We start from the raw sequence: 17,820 nt of genomic DNA, 5'->3' as shown, positions 1-17,820 counted from the left end.
CAGCGCCCCCTTTCTCTCGTCTAGAGGCGTCGCGTGCTTTTGGCGTTTTACGCTTTTCAAACCGCGCGCAGCAGACGACGGAATGACGACGCCATCCACCCACGGCTCATGGCTCGCTTTCACAGTCATCACGTCCCCCCTCTTCTGCTGTAGACAAATACTTGTCCTATATTTTGCTTTTTTCATTTTTATCGTGGTCTTCGGCACTGCTGAGAAAGTTCCCTCCTTCGAACGTCGAAAGCAAGATAAAAAGAGACCCAAACACGGGCCGTACAAACAAAAACAAAGTGAACTCGGATGCGCTTTCCTGGCTGGCTCCGAGAGCAGTGCCTTAGCCGCTTTGGTCAGGGGAAGCGCGCGAGGAAAAGGGAAGAAGAGGATTTCTTACAAGGAATGGGCGTGGAGGTCGCGGCGCGGCCAGCTAAAAGGGGGACCAAAAATAAGTGCGCCCGAAGCATATGGACCACAGCTCCTTGCGTATCCTTCCACCATCTTTCCCTCTGGCAGAAAAAAAAAATATTAAAGGGAAACTCGGTCAGCATGCATAGCCATTTCTTATTTGCTTTCTTGCGGTTCCCTGAGCTTTTCAAACCGACAGACTGTTTCATTAAAACTGTGCAGTCTCGTTTCAGCGGGAGAATGTGTCCACGTAGCGTCCGTGTAAACAGAGGCTAAGTTCGCAGTTACCTGTGAACGGCCAGATCGCATGAATGCATATGAATTTAAACTGAAATTGAGCACTGCATTCTAAATGCGGCAGAGTGAACTTTCCGATGCACTCGTAAATTTCAGTCTATGTGTTTGAATCACGAATAACTTTTTATTTATTTCTATACGGTACTGGTGCCCAACGGCGGGATCCTTTACGCGTGAATATCTTCGTGACCTCGGTTCCTGATCAACTGACATTCTTTCTTTTTTTTCCTTTTTTTTGATCGCAGGAGCTGTCAAACCAAATTTAAATGAACGCGTGTAGTGTAGGTGTTCTTTTGCAAAGAAGCTTCATAAGTTGCTGGTGAAACAATGTCCACAATTAACCGTTGTCAAGAACGGCGAGTTGCGCAACAAGATTGCCACCTTGCCTCCCGATTACGACAAGGGGTGCAAGACGCGCACCTTCCCCTCTCCGTCGCTGCAGCTGCGAGGCGTTCAAAGAAGCGACCTTTGCGCTGGAATCCGCCGCCTTCCTCCAGCCCCTTCGTCATTGTGACGGGACGAGTTCGGTGTGTGGACAATGATTCCACGCGGAGCTGATTTGACCCGCCTGGTCAAGCTGCCGCGGGAACGACTTATTTTTGCGCTTCTCACGGTTCTGCATGACGCAAAACAACGAGCGACCCTCGAGCGGCGTCGATATTTTCCGGAACGGCACCCCCTTCAACGCCGTCGCTTGGGCTTCGGAATGTGTGTGCCTTTGTGTCTGTAAACTGATCTTCAGAGCAGCTGCGAGTTGGTGATGTGTAAACGAACAGCCGCCGCGTCGTAGGACCGGCGGATCGAGTGTATAAAAACTGTGGTTGTGCGAATGTTGGAGACACTTCTCTCAAGCAGTCATGTTAGACTGAGTTAATTTCTGTAAATAAACCCTTTTTCCTCGTTCTCGATGAGAAGCAGTTCTTCACTTCATCAACGATCTCAGCGTAAATAAGTTGGACGACGGCATGGGCCAGCTACCTTCGAATTCATGCCGTACTCCAATCTTGGCAAAGGACCACGGACGATGGGATTGAGCCCCCAATCCTGACAACTGGCTGACAGCGGTGAGATGGACTTTGCGACATGGTGCTGTATCTGCGGTGAGTGCTTGGTTTTTGCTTTGACTCTCTAGGCTTCATTTTGTGGTTGTTCTGTTTAGAACAGTAGGGAAGCTAGATTGTTGTGTGTTAGCTAGGTTGTGTTTTACTAGCTAGATTTAGAGAGCAGAATCAAGGCAGTAAAGCAGCAGTCATGGAATTAAGGACACTGCTGAGAGACGAGTTGTTGATTGTTGGTGAGGAACTGGGCCTAGATGTACGTAAAGAAATGCTAAAATCAGAATTATTGCATATCATTTCCGAACAGGCCAGTGAGGAAGAAGTTGAACTGGGGTTTGAACTTCTGAAAAAGAGAGAAGAACGAGAGAGAAAAGAAAGGGAGGAACGCGATAAAGATCGCGAGTTAAGAAAAATGCAACTTGAACTTGAAAGCAAACGTTTGGAGTTGTCTCAAGGAAGTGAAGGCGCTCTAGGACGATCAAGTGAGGCAGAATCATACCGCATGGACAGGCTATTAAAGCCATTTGAGGTCGGGACCGACATAGGCTTGTTCCTAAGCAATTTTGAAAGGACTTGCGAGAAGATGAACTTCGGCCCGAGTACATGGCCACAGCGGTTGCTGTCTATGTTGCCGTGTGAGGCGGCGGAAGTAATCGCCAGACTGAGTGTGCAGGATGCATATGATTATGCAAAAGTTAAGGCTAGTCTCCTGAAGAAATACCGCCTTTCAGCCGAAGCTTTTCGGCAAAGGTTTAGGAGCACAGGCAAGAAAGATAGCGAGGGCTATCCGGAGTTTGCGTATAGCTTAAAGGCCGACCTAGTCGAGTGGCTTAAAAGCGCGGAAGCATACGACAGCAGAGACATGATCATTGAATGCATGTGTCTAGAGCAGTTTTACAAAACCATCCCCCAAGCTGTGAAACTGTGGGTGCAAGACAGAGGTAATGTAAACACTGTGGAAAGGGCGGCTGAATTAGCCGAAGAGTACGCAACCCGTAGAAAATTGAACGCCGAGGAGGGAAACTGGGACGGTCGAAATGGACCGCGGAAACCATTTCCGTTCAAAAAGGGTGCGCAAACTAGACGATCCGAGCCTGTAGACATGGCGGAAAAGCCCGCAGAAAAGAGCGAGGAGAAACTTAACGGAGAAACCGCACAAAAAGAACAGAAAAGAAAATTCGAATCTGTTAGACCAATTCGCTGTTACAAATGCCACAAACTGGGACATATAGCTGTAAACTGCGAGAAGTCTAGCGTAGTTTTTTCCTACGTGGAGGAAAAGGATGAGAATATGGAACTTTTAAGTCCATATCTCCACGACCTGCAAGTTAATGGAAAACCCTGCCGAGTGCTAAGAGACAGTGCCGCCACGCTGGACATTGTCCATCCGTCTTACGTGATGGTAGGTGACTTCACCGGAGAAGTAGCGTGGATAAAACAGGTTGTAGAAGAACACAGCGTGTGTCTGCCCATGGCCAAAGTCAAAATCAGTGGACCATTCGGGGAGCTAGAGACTGAGGCTGCAGTTTCCAAATTTTTGTCACTGCAGTATCCCTACATCTTTTCGAATCGTTCGAATCAGTTACTGCGTGACAGAGGGCTCAAACTGGGAGAGGGCATAGTACAGGCATTGACCCGAGGCCAAGCTCGTAAGATCGCGGCGCTTTCGGCTGAAAATGCTCAAGCTCCTCCAGCTGAAGCAGAAAAGGGGATAGCTTCAATACCCGAATCCGAGCTAGGCCCGAGGGACAAAAGAACAGTTGAGGAGAGCCTGCCAGTTGACCAGCTCAATGAGAGCGTAGCACTAGCGTGTCAGAGTTCTAGCCTGCAGGAAGAGCAAGCAGACGCGCTCGCAAGCGAGACAGGGTCGTTATTATCACCGGCCTCAAAGAACTTTGATCAACTCTTACGCGTGGATAGAGAGTCACTGGCAGCCGAGCAAAAGAATGATGAGAGCTTAGCTAAATTACGTGACACAGCTAAAGAAGGCATTGCTAGGCGCAACGTAACGATACATGAGAGAGGAGGATTGTTGTATCGGCATTACAGAGATCGAAAGGGTAAGATTTTAGATCAGTTAGTCATACCTACTAAGTATAGGGAGGACCTTTTGAGTCTTTGTCATGGAAATGGGTGGTCCGGCCACCTAGGCATAAACAAATCAAAGGAAAGATTGCTTATGGAATACTACTGGCCTGGCTGTTTCAAAGATGTAGAAAACTTTGTAAGATCATGCGACGCCTGCCAGCGTTCTGGTAAACCAGGAGAGACTTGGAAAGCTCCACTGAAGGTAGTGCCCTTAATAACAGAGCCTTTCAGACGGCTTGTAATAGACACGGTAGGGCCTCTTCCAAAAACAAAATCAGGCTACAGGTACTTGTTTACCATGCTGTGTCCGGCTACCAAGTTTCCAGAAGCAATCCCTTTGAAAGAGCTCAGCTCCACTGAAGTAGTAGACGCGCTTTTGACAGTGTTTGCACGAGTTGGGTTTCCAGCCGAAATTCAGGCAGATCAAGGGTCAGTATTCACGAGCGCACTGACTTCCACATTCTTGCAAAAGTGCGGGGTAAAGTTAATTCACAGTTCTGTCTATCACCCTCAGTCAAACAGTGTAGAGAGGTGGCATTCGGTGCTTAAGCGAGTTTTGCGTGCGCTCTGTTACGAGCACAAGGAGGACTGGGAGAACTGTCTGCCGGCAACTTTGTTTGCTTTGCGAACGGTTCCACATGAAGCGACAGGGTTCTCACCAGCAGAACTAGTGTATGGGAGGACACTCCGTTCTCCACGGAGAATGTTAAGAGAGATGTGGGAGGAAAGAGGGGAGAGTCCAACCGTGGTTGAATACGTGCTAAATTTACTGGAACGGCTAAGCGCAACCCAAGAACTAGTCGGAAAGAACATGGCACTAGCTCAAAAGAACGCCAAATTCTATTACGACAGGAATGCGAGGCTTCGTACGTTTAACGCCGGAGACCAGGTAATGATCCTCAAACCTTCAAGAAAGAACAAGCTTGAAGTTCACTGGGACGGGCCCGTTAAAGTGTTGCACAAACTTTCAGAAACTAACTATGCTTTGAGAATGCCCGGTCGCAGGAAGGAAGTGAGGATATATCACTGTAATTTGATGAAGCCGTATGTAGAGCGGAGCGGAGTCGTTAACTATACTGTCAAAGAGCCGGATGGCATCGGTACCAAGTTTAAGGAGGATAGGGCAACCTCCAACTCTGAAATCGGCCTAGAAGAAGTAGTAGAACACTCGGTAAGCTCGCATGCTCTAAGACCCGAGCAGCTAGATGAGCTAAAAGGGGTGTTAGGGGAATATCTCGACAGATTCAGCGATCGGCCGGGTAGAACCGAACTGATAACGCATGAAATCGAGCTGACCTCTACCGAACCAGTAAGATCAAAACCTTACAGGGTGTCTCCAAGACAGAGAGAGATTATGGAGGCAGAGATACAGCGCATGCTAGAGTTGGGAGTTATTGAGCCCGCTGAGAGTGACTACACGTCACCGCTAATACTCGTAGAAACCCCTAACAAGGACCCTCGTCCGTGTGTTGACTACAGGAAGTTAAATGCGATCACTAGGGATCAGCTGTACCCGATACCCAACATTGAGGAACGAATTGAAAGAGTTAGCGCTGCTAAATACATTTCAACTATAGATCTCGTGCGGGGGTACTGGCAAGTTCCCCTTTCCGAAAGTGCCAGCCGCTATGCTGCATTCATCTCGCCTGTAGGCACTTTTCGCCCTCTCGCACTCAGCTTCGGGCTGAAGAACGCGCCGTTTAGCTTCTCTAAGTTAATGGATATTGTCCTAAAAGACTTGCAGGAGTTCGCCTTACCTTATCTTGATGATGTAGCCATTTTTTCGGACAGCTGGGAACAACACGTATCGCACCTCAAACAGGTGTTCTCACGGTTGAGGGAAGCCGGCTTAACGTTGAAAGCGGAAAAGTGTAGGTTTGGTTGTTCGCAGGTTACTTATCTGGGCCATGTTGTTGGTCAGGGCATGAGACGGCCGGCTGAGCTGAAAATAGCGACGATTGGAGATTTTTCTCAGCCGCGCACGAAAACGGACGTTCGTTCATTTTTGGGACTTGTGGGGTACTATCAACGGTACATTCCGAATTACTCACAATTGGCAAGTCCATTAACAGACGCCCTCCGAAAGGGAGCACCGAGTAACGTACACTGGGATAAGGACAAAGAGAACGCTTTTCAAAGTTTGAAAACGCTATTGGTTTCTCGCCCTGTGCTTCGCGCGCCAGACTACACAAAGGAATTCATAGTTCAATGCGACGCAAGCGACAGAGGTATGGGCGTGGTACTTAGTCAAGTCGGCGACGATAACGAGGAGCATCCTATCCTCTACGCCAGCCGTAAACTAAATGTAAGAGAGGAAGCCTACAGCGCTTCAGAGAAGGAATGCGCTTGTTTGGTTTGGGCCGCCCAGAAGTTGTCGTGTTACTTGTACGGAGCGAAGTTCATCTTCGAGACCGACCACTGTCCTCTGACGTGGCTCAATCAAATGTCACACAAAAACGGCCGCTTGCTCCGATGGAGCCTCACTCTCCAAGAGTACAACTTCTCCGTTAGATATAAAAAGGGAAAGTTGCATAGCAATGCGGATGGTTTGAGCAGGCTAATTTGAATTCTGCGTTTGGGGGTCCCGCCTAAATTTTAGGGTTACTAGTGTTAATTTTATTAAGCGAAAAAGATCCCCTCTCATTTAGCAGGATTCCCTCCATGATTGCTGAATTTGTCAGCAGGAATTTGCGTCAGAAATTGGCATAGTGAAATGCAGCATTTTTTTTGTTTCTGCACTTATGTTGTTGTTTTTTTTGAAGCCTAGCGAGTCTAAGGTGAGAGCCAATGCACGTCATCTCGGCGCAGAGCCGTGTTGTGGGGTTCATTTTGCAGTTGCCTGTCCTTGTTGGATGTTTTGGGGCGGTGACATCAATGCACAGGTGGTCGCTGCGAGCCAAGACATCAATCCCCCCCCCCCCCCTGACCAGCAGCCGTTCTCTTCCTGCCTAGCGGTTGTCAGCGCTAGACAGTCGAGACTTTTCGGGCCATGGAGGCGCTGTCAAGAACGGCGAGTTGCACAACAAGATTGCCACCTTGCCTCCCGATTACGACAAGGGGTGCAAGACGCGCACCTTCCCCTCTCCGTCGCTGCAGCTGCGAGGCGTTCAAAGAAGCGACCTTTGCGCTGGAATCCGCCGCCTTGCTCCAGCCCCTTCGTCATTGTGACGGGACGAGTTCGGTGTGTGGACAATGATTCCACGCGGAGCTGATTTGACCCGCCTGGTCAAGCTGCCGCGGGAACGACTTATTTTTGCGCTTCTCACGGTTCTGCATGACGCAAAACAACGAGCGACCCTCGAGCGGCGTCGATATTTTCCGGAACGGCACCCCCTTCAACGCCGTCGCTTGGGCTTCGGAATGTGTGTGCCTTTGTGTCTGTAAACTGATCTTCAGAGCAGCTGCGAGTTGGTGATGTGTAAACGAACAGCCGCCGCGTCGTAGGACCGGCGGATCGAGTGTATAAAAACTGTGGTTGTGCGAATGTTGGAGACACTTCTCTCAAGCAGTCATGTTAGACTGAGTTAATTTCTGTAAATAAACCCTTTTTCCTCGTTCTCGATGAGAAGCAGTTCTTCACTTCATCAACGATCTCAGCGTAAATAAGTTGGACGACGGCATGGGCCAGCTACCTTCGAATTCATGCCGTACTCCAATCTTGGCAAAGGACCACGGACGATGGGATTGAGCCCCCAATCCTGACACCGTTCATAGTCTGTGGGTTCCTATGTCCGTATCCCCCTGCGCCTCTCACTGTTCCAGTACACTGCACGGTTTCTGTCTGACAGAACGACCGAGCTGTTCGAGCGTTAGCTCGAAGCTCGTTCGCTACAATGCGCTTGCGAGGAGAACGAGTCACAGCGATTAGTGGCCAGCAAAGTGTTTTCTTTTTTCCTTGCCTCCGAACGATCGGTTCCTTTATCAACTCATTTCTAATGCCAATCCAAAGCCAGGAAAGCCGAAGGGAAGGAAGACGAAGAACCATTGTTACACAGGCTGGGTATATGTGCCATTAAATCCAAGGATCCACATCTACCGCTTCGGTCGCCGCCTGTGGCTTGAGAGAGAGAGAAAAAAAAAAAGGAAACGTCACTCGTGTCCGCTTGCGTTCTTACGGTAACGCCGCGCACATATTTACCTTTTGCGAAGGCCGCCGTAATCTAAATTACCCGTCCCAACTATCTTCTAGGAGGCACGCTTGCCTGCGCCGAGGCTGATTAGGTCGTTGGAGAAGCTATGTTTGCCGAGCATTAATTAGCATCGACACTACAGAAAACGAAAAAAAAGAAGCGTTAAATGTTCTCGATAATGACAACGGAGAAAAAAAGAAAAGGCAGTCTCGCGTAAAGGAATTCTCCGCTACTGCTTCCGACCCGACTGTTACACACGCAGACAGCGTCGTGGCCTGTAATCGTACGACGGTCTTCGATTTCAGTAACCTCCCCACTCATCGAGTTCGAACACGTCCACAGAGGCTTCGTCCTTGCCACCTGAGCGGCGTCACTTTGCGAAGCAGGCGGGTTTAACCTACGTTTTATTTGTGCCGTCACAATTTCAAGGGTCCGATGCGATGCTATTTCCGTGTTGCTGCATATATAGTGCTGACATTATTTTATTTTGTTAATCGTGTAATTTCCGCTCTTGCTTTCTGCCTGCGAGCAATGCACGGGTGGCGGGGCCCAATCAGGCACAGCTTATCTGCCTTTAGCTCCATCATGATAGACAGTATGTTCAAGTTGTACTAAGATAAATAAAACAAAAATGTCCCGTTTCATAATTGAACGCCGTATGCTTCACTAGCGCTTTCCCTTCGGATCCGCCATTACCCCGTTTCATCCTTGATCGAGTTTGCGATCAACTTCCACGGTGGCCTTTTAGTAGGGCGACCTTGCATCTCAATTTGCAAACACTGCCTTCTTTCCAACCTACACCAATTCAGCCTGTAACTTCATTTGGTGCTGTGCTAGTGAACGTCATCACGTGCTGTGATAGTGAACGACCGTGAGTGTGTGTCATTACTGCCCCACGAAAGTAAGTGAGGAATTACTCAAAACTAATCGATTATTTCAACGTTAATTTCTTTTGCGCTTTTATGCACAGATGCAGCAAAAAGAACGATCTGGCCTGGCACTTATGCGACCTCTACAGTCGTTTACACATCGCTTACCTTCACTAACTGTTTTTCTAGAATATCATCAGTCATGTTCCCTCGTTTTTGTTGTGAAGACGCCAGCAGCGACACTGAAAACTCGCTCGATGTGCGCGCTGGGTGGTAGGATGGTGTTGTAACGTATACAAATCTTGCGCAGAAGATGGTAGTTTCTCACCATCTGGATCCTCTATGTATGAAGCGCAGAGCTTCATTATTGCAAGAACTTCGAGAAAAATTGAGCCAATAAAGGGCAGGAAAAGAAATCATCTGCATGAGTTTTCCTGGCATAAGCGTCATGTGGCCGTCGCCATCGAGACATACCAGCACCGGTTCAATTCGACAGCGAACGTCTAGTGGAGGGTTAAGATACGGAAGAAAATACTGAGCTGCCGGGTTTGCCTGTCAGACAGAACATGCACCTTTGCGAGGCTGCTGCGTAGCGCGATCTCGGGCGCTTTGCTGTAGTTCCCGCCAAACTGAGATTCTCAAAGCGGCGTCACCTGTTACAGCTTGTCTCGTCAATAAAGTAACCAGCTACGTGTAAGTAGTCACTGAAAGAAGTAAATGGATTACAGCGAACGTTACCGAGTAAACAAAGGAATCGCTAAATTACAAAACTATGAAAGAACTCTTATTGATTACAATTAATTAATTGCATGTAATCCATTACGTAAAAATCTGACGCAAACCGAATTTTAGAATGTCGTTAATTTCTTTGACTCTCCCCGTTCTTCTGTTTCTCTCTCGCTCTCTCTCCCAGGCACTGTTCCCCTTTTCAAATGTTTGTTTTAGACATCTCAAGTTGTAATTAATTTGTTGTGTTCTCCGCTATCCAAGATATGTGTTCGATTCGAATATAACGTCTTTTATTGCACAGATGTGCGGACGTTGCCGTGTAGATTGCAGCGAACTCAGATGCCAGGGACTATGTGTAGTTGCGAGTGATATTGTGACTGTCGCCTCGCTGTCAACGCACACGCTGCATGGTGGGCACACGAACTCAAAGCACAAAGGGCCGTACTATAGCCCGCGTCGGCAGCACCCATGTGCCCAGCGATATTGCCGGCTCAACACTCCGCTTTTGTTGTTATGACAGTTTGAAGGGCGACTGGGGAGCTGCGGAGAGCTCGGCGCCACTCACTCAAGCCCGGTGCTCTCAGGGTCATCAAAGCCGCGGGGTGATGCGTCGTTCAACTTAAGGGTTAGCGTCATCGGGGTCCACGAGGAAAGGGGCGTGGGGGGCACATGCCAGTTAATACCAGAAGGGAATCCCGCGCAAGCATTGTTATTTGACAGTTTATAACAAAAAATGCAGAGTCTGTGGGTATATCTTCTGAAAGGTAAAGAAATAAAAGAGAACGTTGATCACGCAATGAACCGGAAGAAAAATGCAAGAAAAATTCTTAGTTACGCCGAGTGCCCGCACTTTCCCAGATATTGGAGCTCCTTATGGGGCAATGTGATGATGAAGTATCCGCCTTTCCTAAAAAGAGTAAAGACAATTAATTGTGATGATGAAAGCAGTCGGCTTGAGGCATTGTTACAGAATCAAATTGATTGAGTTAATAAGTGTAATACATAAATGAATTTTAATTAAATTCTGAGGTTTTACGTGACAAAACAACGATTTGATTATAAGGCGCGCCGTATATTCCGAATTAATTTTGACCACCAGGCTGACCAACTCTGGGCTGTCCAGCAGGTCCACGCTGCGGCCGAAGGGCTCGGCCTTCCGGTTCCCACGTGCGAGCGGCCCCCTTCGTGAAGACTCACGGTCTGCAGGACTTCATTAAAGTTTTGCCATACCGTACCATACCAGGGGATCTTCAACCTGCCTGCCCGCAATGCACGGGACACGGGTGTTTTTGCATATCGCCCTCATCGAAATGCGGCTGCCGCAGCCGAGATTTGCTCCCGCGACCTTGTGCTTCGCAGCGCAGCACCATAGCCGCTAAGCCACCGCAGCAAGTATAAATAAATGAAGATACAGAATGATGCCCCATAGCACAAGGCCCTAATGAGACCTCCTGTCAGGCAGTACACAAAACAGTAACGTTACTAAGCAGCTGAGTAAAAGAAAAAGCGAAACAAGAAAGAACATCTAGGAAGCAGTATTACATCTAATAATCAATGGTACAGCATAACTTTGATGATGCAAAAATAATAGAAAATGGTACTGGCAAATAAAGAATGAGAATACAGAATAATATAAATTATTATGCACAGGAATATTACACAACTGAACAAGCAGGATTACATTATATGAGTAACGATGTGCCTAGCACAATTAACGATCGAGTATACGTATTTTTCAGGAGAGAAAAGAAACAACAACAACCATGTGTCACATCTTAAAAATAGCTATCTGTTGAAAAAGAGAATACTGCCTTTTTAAAGATAGGTAGTGACGAAGACTGTTTAATGTAAGTTGGGAGACGATTTCAAAATGATATACTGAGAAAGATGCTGTTTGTCGGTCATAATTAGTTCGTATTAAGTATAAAAGCAAATTGTGACTTAAAGCAAGTCTAGTTGGCGTATTATTAACAAGCACAACTCCACTTAATCTGTTACATGGCATGAGGCTACTAAGTAAAGGCAACATTAGATTTAAGCTGTTGACCAATTGTTATATCTGGTAGTCACGAAATAGCTGAGTAGCGCTGGTGAGAAATGGATGAAAGGTTGCTTGATTGGTATGCACTGTAACGGGGTCATATGTGTAGGATAAGTATTGCCCCACGTCGTAATGCAGTAAGTAAAATGACTGCGAATAAATCCGAAGTAAAGCGTAAGTAACACTGAAGTTTCAAAATAATGTCGTGCTTTTATCTGTGTTGCTACTCCACGAGCTGTGACATGTCGCCAGTTATATCGATCTGAGTAGTGTACATTAAACGGGAATCGAGTGTGTCGCCGAGAATGAACCCTGTTAAACTGCGCGAATGGGGTGAGTTGTGATGGTAACTGCCAGTAAACATTTAATGTTAACTATTTCATAAAATATTACATATTTTTATGAGCGGAATGGAAATATTATAAATGTAGTTCTGGAGGGGTCAACTTCAAGGTAATTACACCGGCCCTATGCTAACATATTATTTAAGTCAGCGTTTAGTCTGGCTGTAAGAGAAGTAAGTGACGGGTCAGCAGCAAGCAGTGTCATCAGCGCAAAGGAATAGTCCAGAATGACAAACAATTAAGGAGATCATTACTATATATATATATATATATATATATATATATATATATATATATATATATATATATATATATATATATATATATATATATATATATATAAGGAATAACAGAGAGCCGAGAATCGACCGCTGAGGTACACCTTTCTGAATAGATAAGTAATCTATAGCGCTGGATTAATATAAACAGCTTGCTGCCTGATATGTAAATATTATTTAGTTATACTTATTGCGTGCCCAGCAATACCGATGGGAATAAGTTTATCAAGCAGAATGCCATGAGCAAGCTGTAACGCAATGCAATAAGCCAGTACAGCGAAAATCTGCACTGGCTCGTTCTTAACTGTACGGCAACTCGGCCGCATCCCAGCTCGCTGTACGCTCAGGCCACTCCGATGCCCTCGGACGCACCGCCGTCACAAAGTCACTCGTGTATTTCTGCCGTACAGTCGCACTGGGAAACGTTTCGGCGCAGACTGCACGCGTTTCTCAGTTTTCTCACGCGAAAAGCTTCGGCCATTCGTCGCATTGTCTGCTCCGGTTGTCACGACAAAAGTGCTTTGCCTCCGAGTCGTTTGGCAGCAGCGTGACAGCAGCCGTCGATGACGACAGCCGCGCGGTGCCCTGAACGAGGTGCAGGACGCGGGAGCGACGGGCCGGCTAACGAGCCTGTCGGCCCCAATCAGCGCCCGTCGCGCGACATGTTCCGGTTTCGGGCAGTGACAGCTGTTGTGCGGCGCTGCCTCCCCAGATGCCAACGGCACAAGGGATGCGGGTGTCGCTGCATGATTTCCAGGGGTTTCTGATTGGGCCCCGCCTTGCGAATTGTCTCGGGTCTCTGAGGCAAGGGGCAGTCAGTTCTGGCTTACTCCTCGCCGGGTTTCGGACATACGAAGGCAAAAGGAGAAGGGGCCCATATTATATATCCACCATTGGCCTTGTTAGGCGGAATGCGCTGAGTTTCGCCAAACCAATCGATGTTAAGAAGCACTGCCTCACCTCTTCTTGGGACAGAGTCGCACGTAGATGCCGAAAGGTGCCGTATCAGTCATATATGAAGAACGTCCGCGGCAAAAAGTTTCCTCCTCACTATTCCACCCTTCAAGCAAGCACAAACAATTGAACGTCTTTAAGGACTTCGCAGCTTACTTCGAACTTTTCGAGTATATAAAGAAGTGTAGCTCATTTCGGCAAAATGGTGCCTTCATCCGCCTCGTAGTATCCCCCTCTATACGAAGCTCGTACACTATGTAGCGTCCATTCCGCTCTTGCGAATGGTACTGCGAGACGTTATGTTCGAATCACCGAAGCTGCACCGTCCCATTGCGATCGCTTCTCCGTACACCGACCGTCCATTTGATTATCTCGAAACGACGCGACGCACGCAGCTAGTTCGGGCGATGCACCGTTCTGGCCCGAGATGCCGTTTTGCGATCCCTTTTTTCTCTGTCGACTCGTGCACCTTCCTTTCTTCAAGTAATCGTGGTGACTCTTGTAAGGTGAACGAGAATGTGCTTTCAGCATACTTCAAACCCGTATCTCCTTAACGTTTATCCTATGAAATGCAAGCGTGGTTGCACCAGGTTCTAAAATAAGGAGAAGGGATAGAGAAAGGTCGATGTTAGCGCTTTACAGACTGCGGCGGATGCTACCTTGGATCCGGTTCTTTCTCTTGATGTGAAAGTTTACTCATCGAATGGAAAGAAGCGAATATCTATGGGTCAATAGTATCGTGGTACGGAGGCCCACTGCATTCAGGAGGCTACGCCGAAGACATCCGATGTCAGGACCCAGTCGAGACAGATGTTTAAATCGTTACATTCTGCGCAACAGCTAAGCGCTTTTAATAATCTCCAGTTGCCGATGACTGTGCCTCCCGGCATAGACCTATCAAGCCGATGTCGAGGGGTATCTGAGAGGGTGCGTGTGATCTCTGTATCCACTCCCCTTGAAAGTAAAATGCAGCAAAAATTATTATTTAGCCATAAAATATTTGATAAAATTCATAAACTTCACCTGGTGACTAAGGTCCGAGCGTGTTGTGTGGAGATCTGCTTGGCGCCCTTATAGTCGTGTGCTGCCTCTCTTATTGCAAGTTCCTTTCTTTCTCGTCTTTCTCCCTCTCCCAGTGCCGGGTTGAAGTCGAATATTTATTCAATTTTAGTACATATTCACAATTGGGAACATATATTAATTAATTAATTATCAATAAATCAATCCTTATCTATCCAGAAAATCGAGATGGTCTTGAGAGCTAAAAGCTGCTCTAGGTAGCTAGACTGAGTCCCTGAAGACCCTTACATTGGCAGCATACGGTATGCTTGTCAATTGTAATTCGGTCGGAAGCGAGGCACGTACTCGGAGGCAGTTTGTCGCGTACGCGTATTAGTGTTATTACGTTTTAGGCACATGACATCGTCGTGAGGAATTCTTTATAAGTGTCTGAGAAGCAAAATTATTGTGAAACCGAAATTCGTACAAGCAGTGAATTCGCATGATATTTTAATATTTGAAGACCGTTTTAGTTGAAGCCAAGTGAGGAATATACTTCAATAAAACTTCGTGCTGGGCTAGTTGGTGATGCATTCTTTAAAACCGATGGTAGCGCTAAAAAGGACGGACACACGATGAAAAGACGACACGACGACGAGTGTGTCCGTCCTTTTTAGCGCTACCGCCAGTTTTAAACAAGTGAGGAATGTTTGCAACATATCGAAGAACCTTATTTTGCAAAAACAAAAAATCAAAATCAAAGTTTTGCCTTTGAGAGGGGTAAGTGTTGACATCGCGACAATGCATGGAAGTTTTTTTTTTTTTTGGCATGGCTGTTTTACACGTGAATTCCAACTTAGGTGAGCTAAAAATGTAACGCCGAGTAACTTGTGTTCGCTTACTATAGTAATGTTCTGACCTTCATATAAAATAGGGTTTAGGAGCTCGAGTGCTTCGTTTCTTGCGCGAAATAAAATAATTTTTTTAGAGGGTGAATACTTATTTCGTTGAAGCTGGACTAAGTGGATCGCTTTGAAAGTGCGCTATTACAATTAAGTGACAAAAAGGTTGGCGTGGTGGCGAGAAAATAGCATTGTGCTGTCGTCGGCATATATAATAAATTTATGTGTTTTATCGATATTTACGACATCACTGATGTGTACTTGAGGGGAACCAAAATGCTCCCTTTGGGTACACATCTTTAAACGGGAGGAAATGACGACTACGAACCCTGCAAACATACTTACTGCTATAGCGGTTGCTTAAGTAAGATTTCGAAAAAATCAAAGGATTTCTGCGAACACACGCGAGCAATTTGTCGGCAAGAATGTCATGATTGAGAGAGTCGAACGCCTTTGAAAAGTCAATAAACAGGCCTAGCGTGTGAAATTTGTTATCTATTGTTATAAAACGGAGATACGTCAATATGACAAAGTAGCCATCCTTGTTTAATCTCAAATCTTCCTCTCCTCCTTCCACCTTTCCTCTTCTTCTTCTCCCACATCTATATTGTGTACTATGAGTTCTTTAAAAGTTAGTAAGGCTTTTTCTGTCGACATTCCCTTTGGAAAGCTGAATTGTGCATCTGATAAGATATGCTTGCTAGAAAAAAAAAAAAGAAACGTCGTAGGAGTCCAAATTGTCTTTTCTAAGCCTTTTGAAGAAGCCCGGAGAACAGATATAGGTCCTCCATCTTTTATGATCTGCCTGTTACTCCCTTTATACATTATATGAATCTTTGCTTTCCTCATTTCTTCAGGAAAGGTAGCAGTTTCTAGCGCATGATTGAATATATACTTTAGCCCGAAAGCAATGTATGTAATAACGTACTTCACAGATTTTGGTTGCGTATTGTTTACATCTATGGCCTTGCTAATGTTGAGGCTCATGAAGGCTCTCAAGATTTCAGCGTAATCTGGTGGCGCTAAAAACGAATTGTCGCTAATGCTACGTTCCAAGAATTTCGCATGCGAGTCATCACAACGCTTCTTATTAAATTAAGGCACGCCAGTTCTCACTCAGTATGCATTGAAATGTCGGGCCAGATTTGTCCCAGTAACACGACGACCGTTAACGTAATACTTTCTGGAGCGAAATGTTTCTTGTCGTGACACAAAACGGTGTCTATCACTTTCCATGCAGCATCTATAGGAGTTTCTTAGCGATATCTCAGAAAAGCGAATGACAACTGGCAATTTTCGCCCGCCTTATTGCGCTTCTCAGTTTGTTTCGCAGCCCCTTAAGTTCTTTTAGTGGCGGGCACCGCGTACGCAGAAATGGATTATATATCTTATTTTTCTTTTTTATCATTTCGAGGTGCCCACGTATAACCCATGGTTTTCTTATCTTTATATAATACTTGACTGTCTCAAAGGAAAATGCTTAAAAATAGATTATGGGGTTTAACGTGTCAAAACCACTTTCTGATTATGAGGCACGCCGTAGTGGAGGACTGCGCAAAATTTTAACCACCTGGGGTTCTTTAACGTGTACCTAAATCAAAGTACACGGCTGTTTTCGCATTTCGCCCCCATAGAAATGCGGCCGCCGCGGCCGGGGTAGGAAAATGCTTAGTGAATACCTGAAGGAAGGTTTAAATAAATCTGCAATACGCTTTATTCACTTCCATGATTCGCGTGACATGCGACAAATCACACTTGCTTATCAATGCTTGAACGGCTGCATGGCTGTTTCAGACAAGCACTGAACAACCGGAGGCTCAAACTGACATTTTTAGTCACTTCTATTGCTATGAAATATAGCATACAGGGCAGTGGTCACTTAGAATTGATGCTACAACCTATCCGCATGAAGCACAACGGTTTCAACGTTCGTGAATAGTAAGTCAAGAGTTGACGCAGTAGCGAGCGTCACGCGAGTCGGAGTACTGATTAAATTAGTGAAGCCAGTAGAGCTAAGGATTCGTTTGGAATTGGCCGCTGTGCGTGTGTTCAAAATGTTTATGTTGAAGTCACAGCCACAAACAAGGTTAAAATTGTTGACTGAAAGATACTCAAGAAAACTTTCGAGGAAGCCAAAGAATTTATATGTGTTACCATGCGACGGGCAGTACACAACAGTTATAGAAGTCACTATTACAGAAGTTACCGGCCTTACTACAGACGGGCCAAAATAAAGTTTATCTTTTAAAAGAGAAAATGTTTCTGGATAGAAGAAAGCGCATGGGGCTAAAGGCTGGGCCAGTGTTAGTACAGCTACACTGGCTTGAAACTTGACTAAAAAATTATGTTCATCTTGTGCGTTGAAGTAAACACACTGCAGCGAAGTGCAGTAAACACACAATTCTCCAGTATGTCGTAATATACAACTGCTTTCCGCTTTTCTAATCACGCGCAGAATTTCGCTAGAAGCATGCGTTTGTATTCTAAAGATCTGCGCTTTCTCGCGCAATCCTTTATCGTTTATTGCTTGTCTTTTATTTCGTGACTTTCTCCGGGTAATAACAGTTACACGGGTATGAATTATACACACTAAAACCGTGTGATATGAGCCTTTAACTATTCGATTTAAAACCGCGCACATCAACGTTCGAGGACGCAAATGTTAGCAGGGATGATCTGCCTCTTGCAATGACTTCAGAGGTAACCGGGACGCCTCTGTAAGCTCCTTCTCC

The 17,820-nt window shown here is 46.1% G+C and overlaps 1 protein-coding gene across 1 annotated transcript in view; it reads right to left on the bottom strand.

Annotated features, from left to right (window-relative positions):
- LOC135911143 (uncharacterized) overlaps positions 1 to 17,820 on the bottom strand; it is a 147,873-nt gene that overhangs the window by 76,512 nt on the left and 53,541 nt on the right. The gene's annotated exons all lie outside the window — the stretch shown is intronic.

This window comes from Dermacentor albipictus, chromosome 9 (genome assembly GCF_038994185.2).
Source record: "Dermacentor albipictus isolate Rhodes 1998 colony chromosome 9, USDA_Dalb.pri_finalv2, whole genome shotgun sequence".
Classification (NCBI taxonomy): domain Eukaryota; kingdom Metazoa; phylum Arthropoda; class Arachnida; order Ixodida; family Ixodidae; genus Dermacentor; species Dermacentor albipictus.
This window is presented reverse-complemented; position numbering and strand designations above follow the sequence as displayed.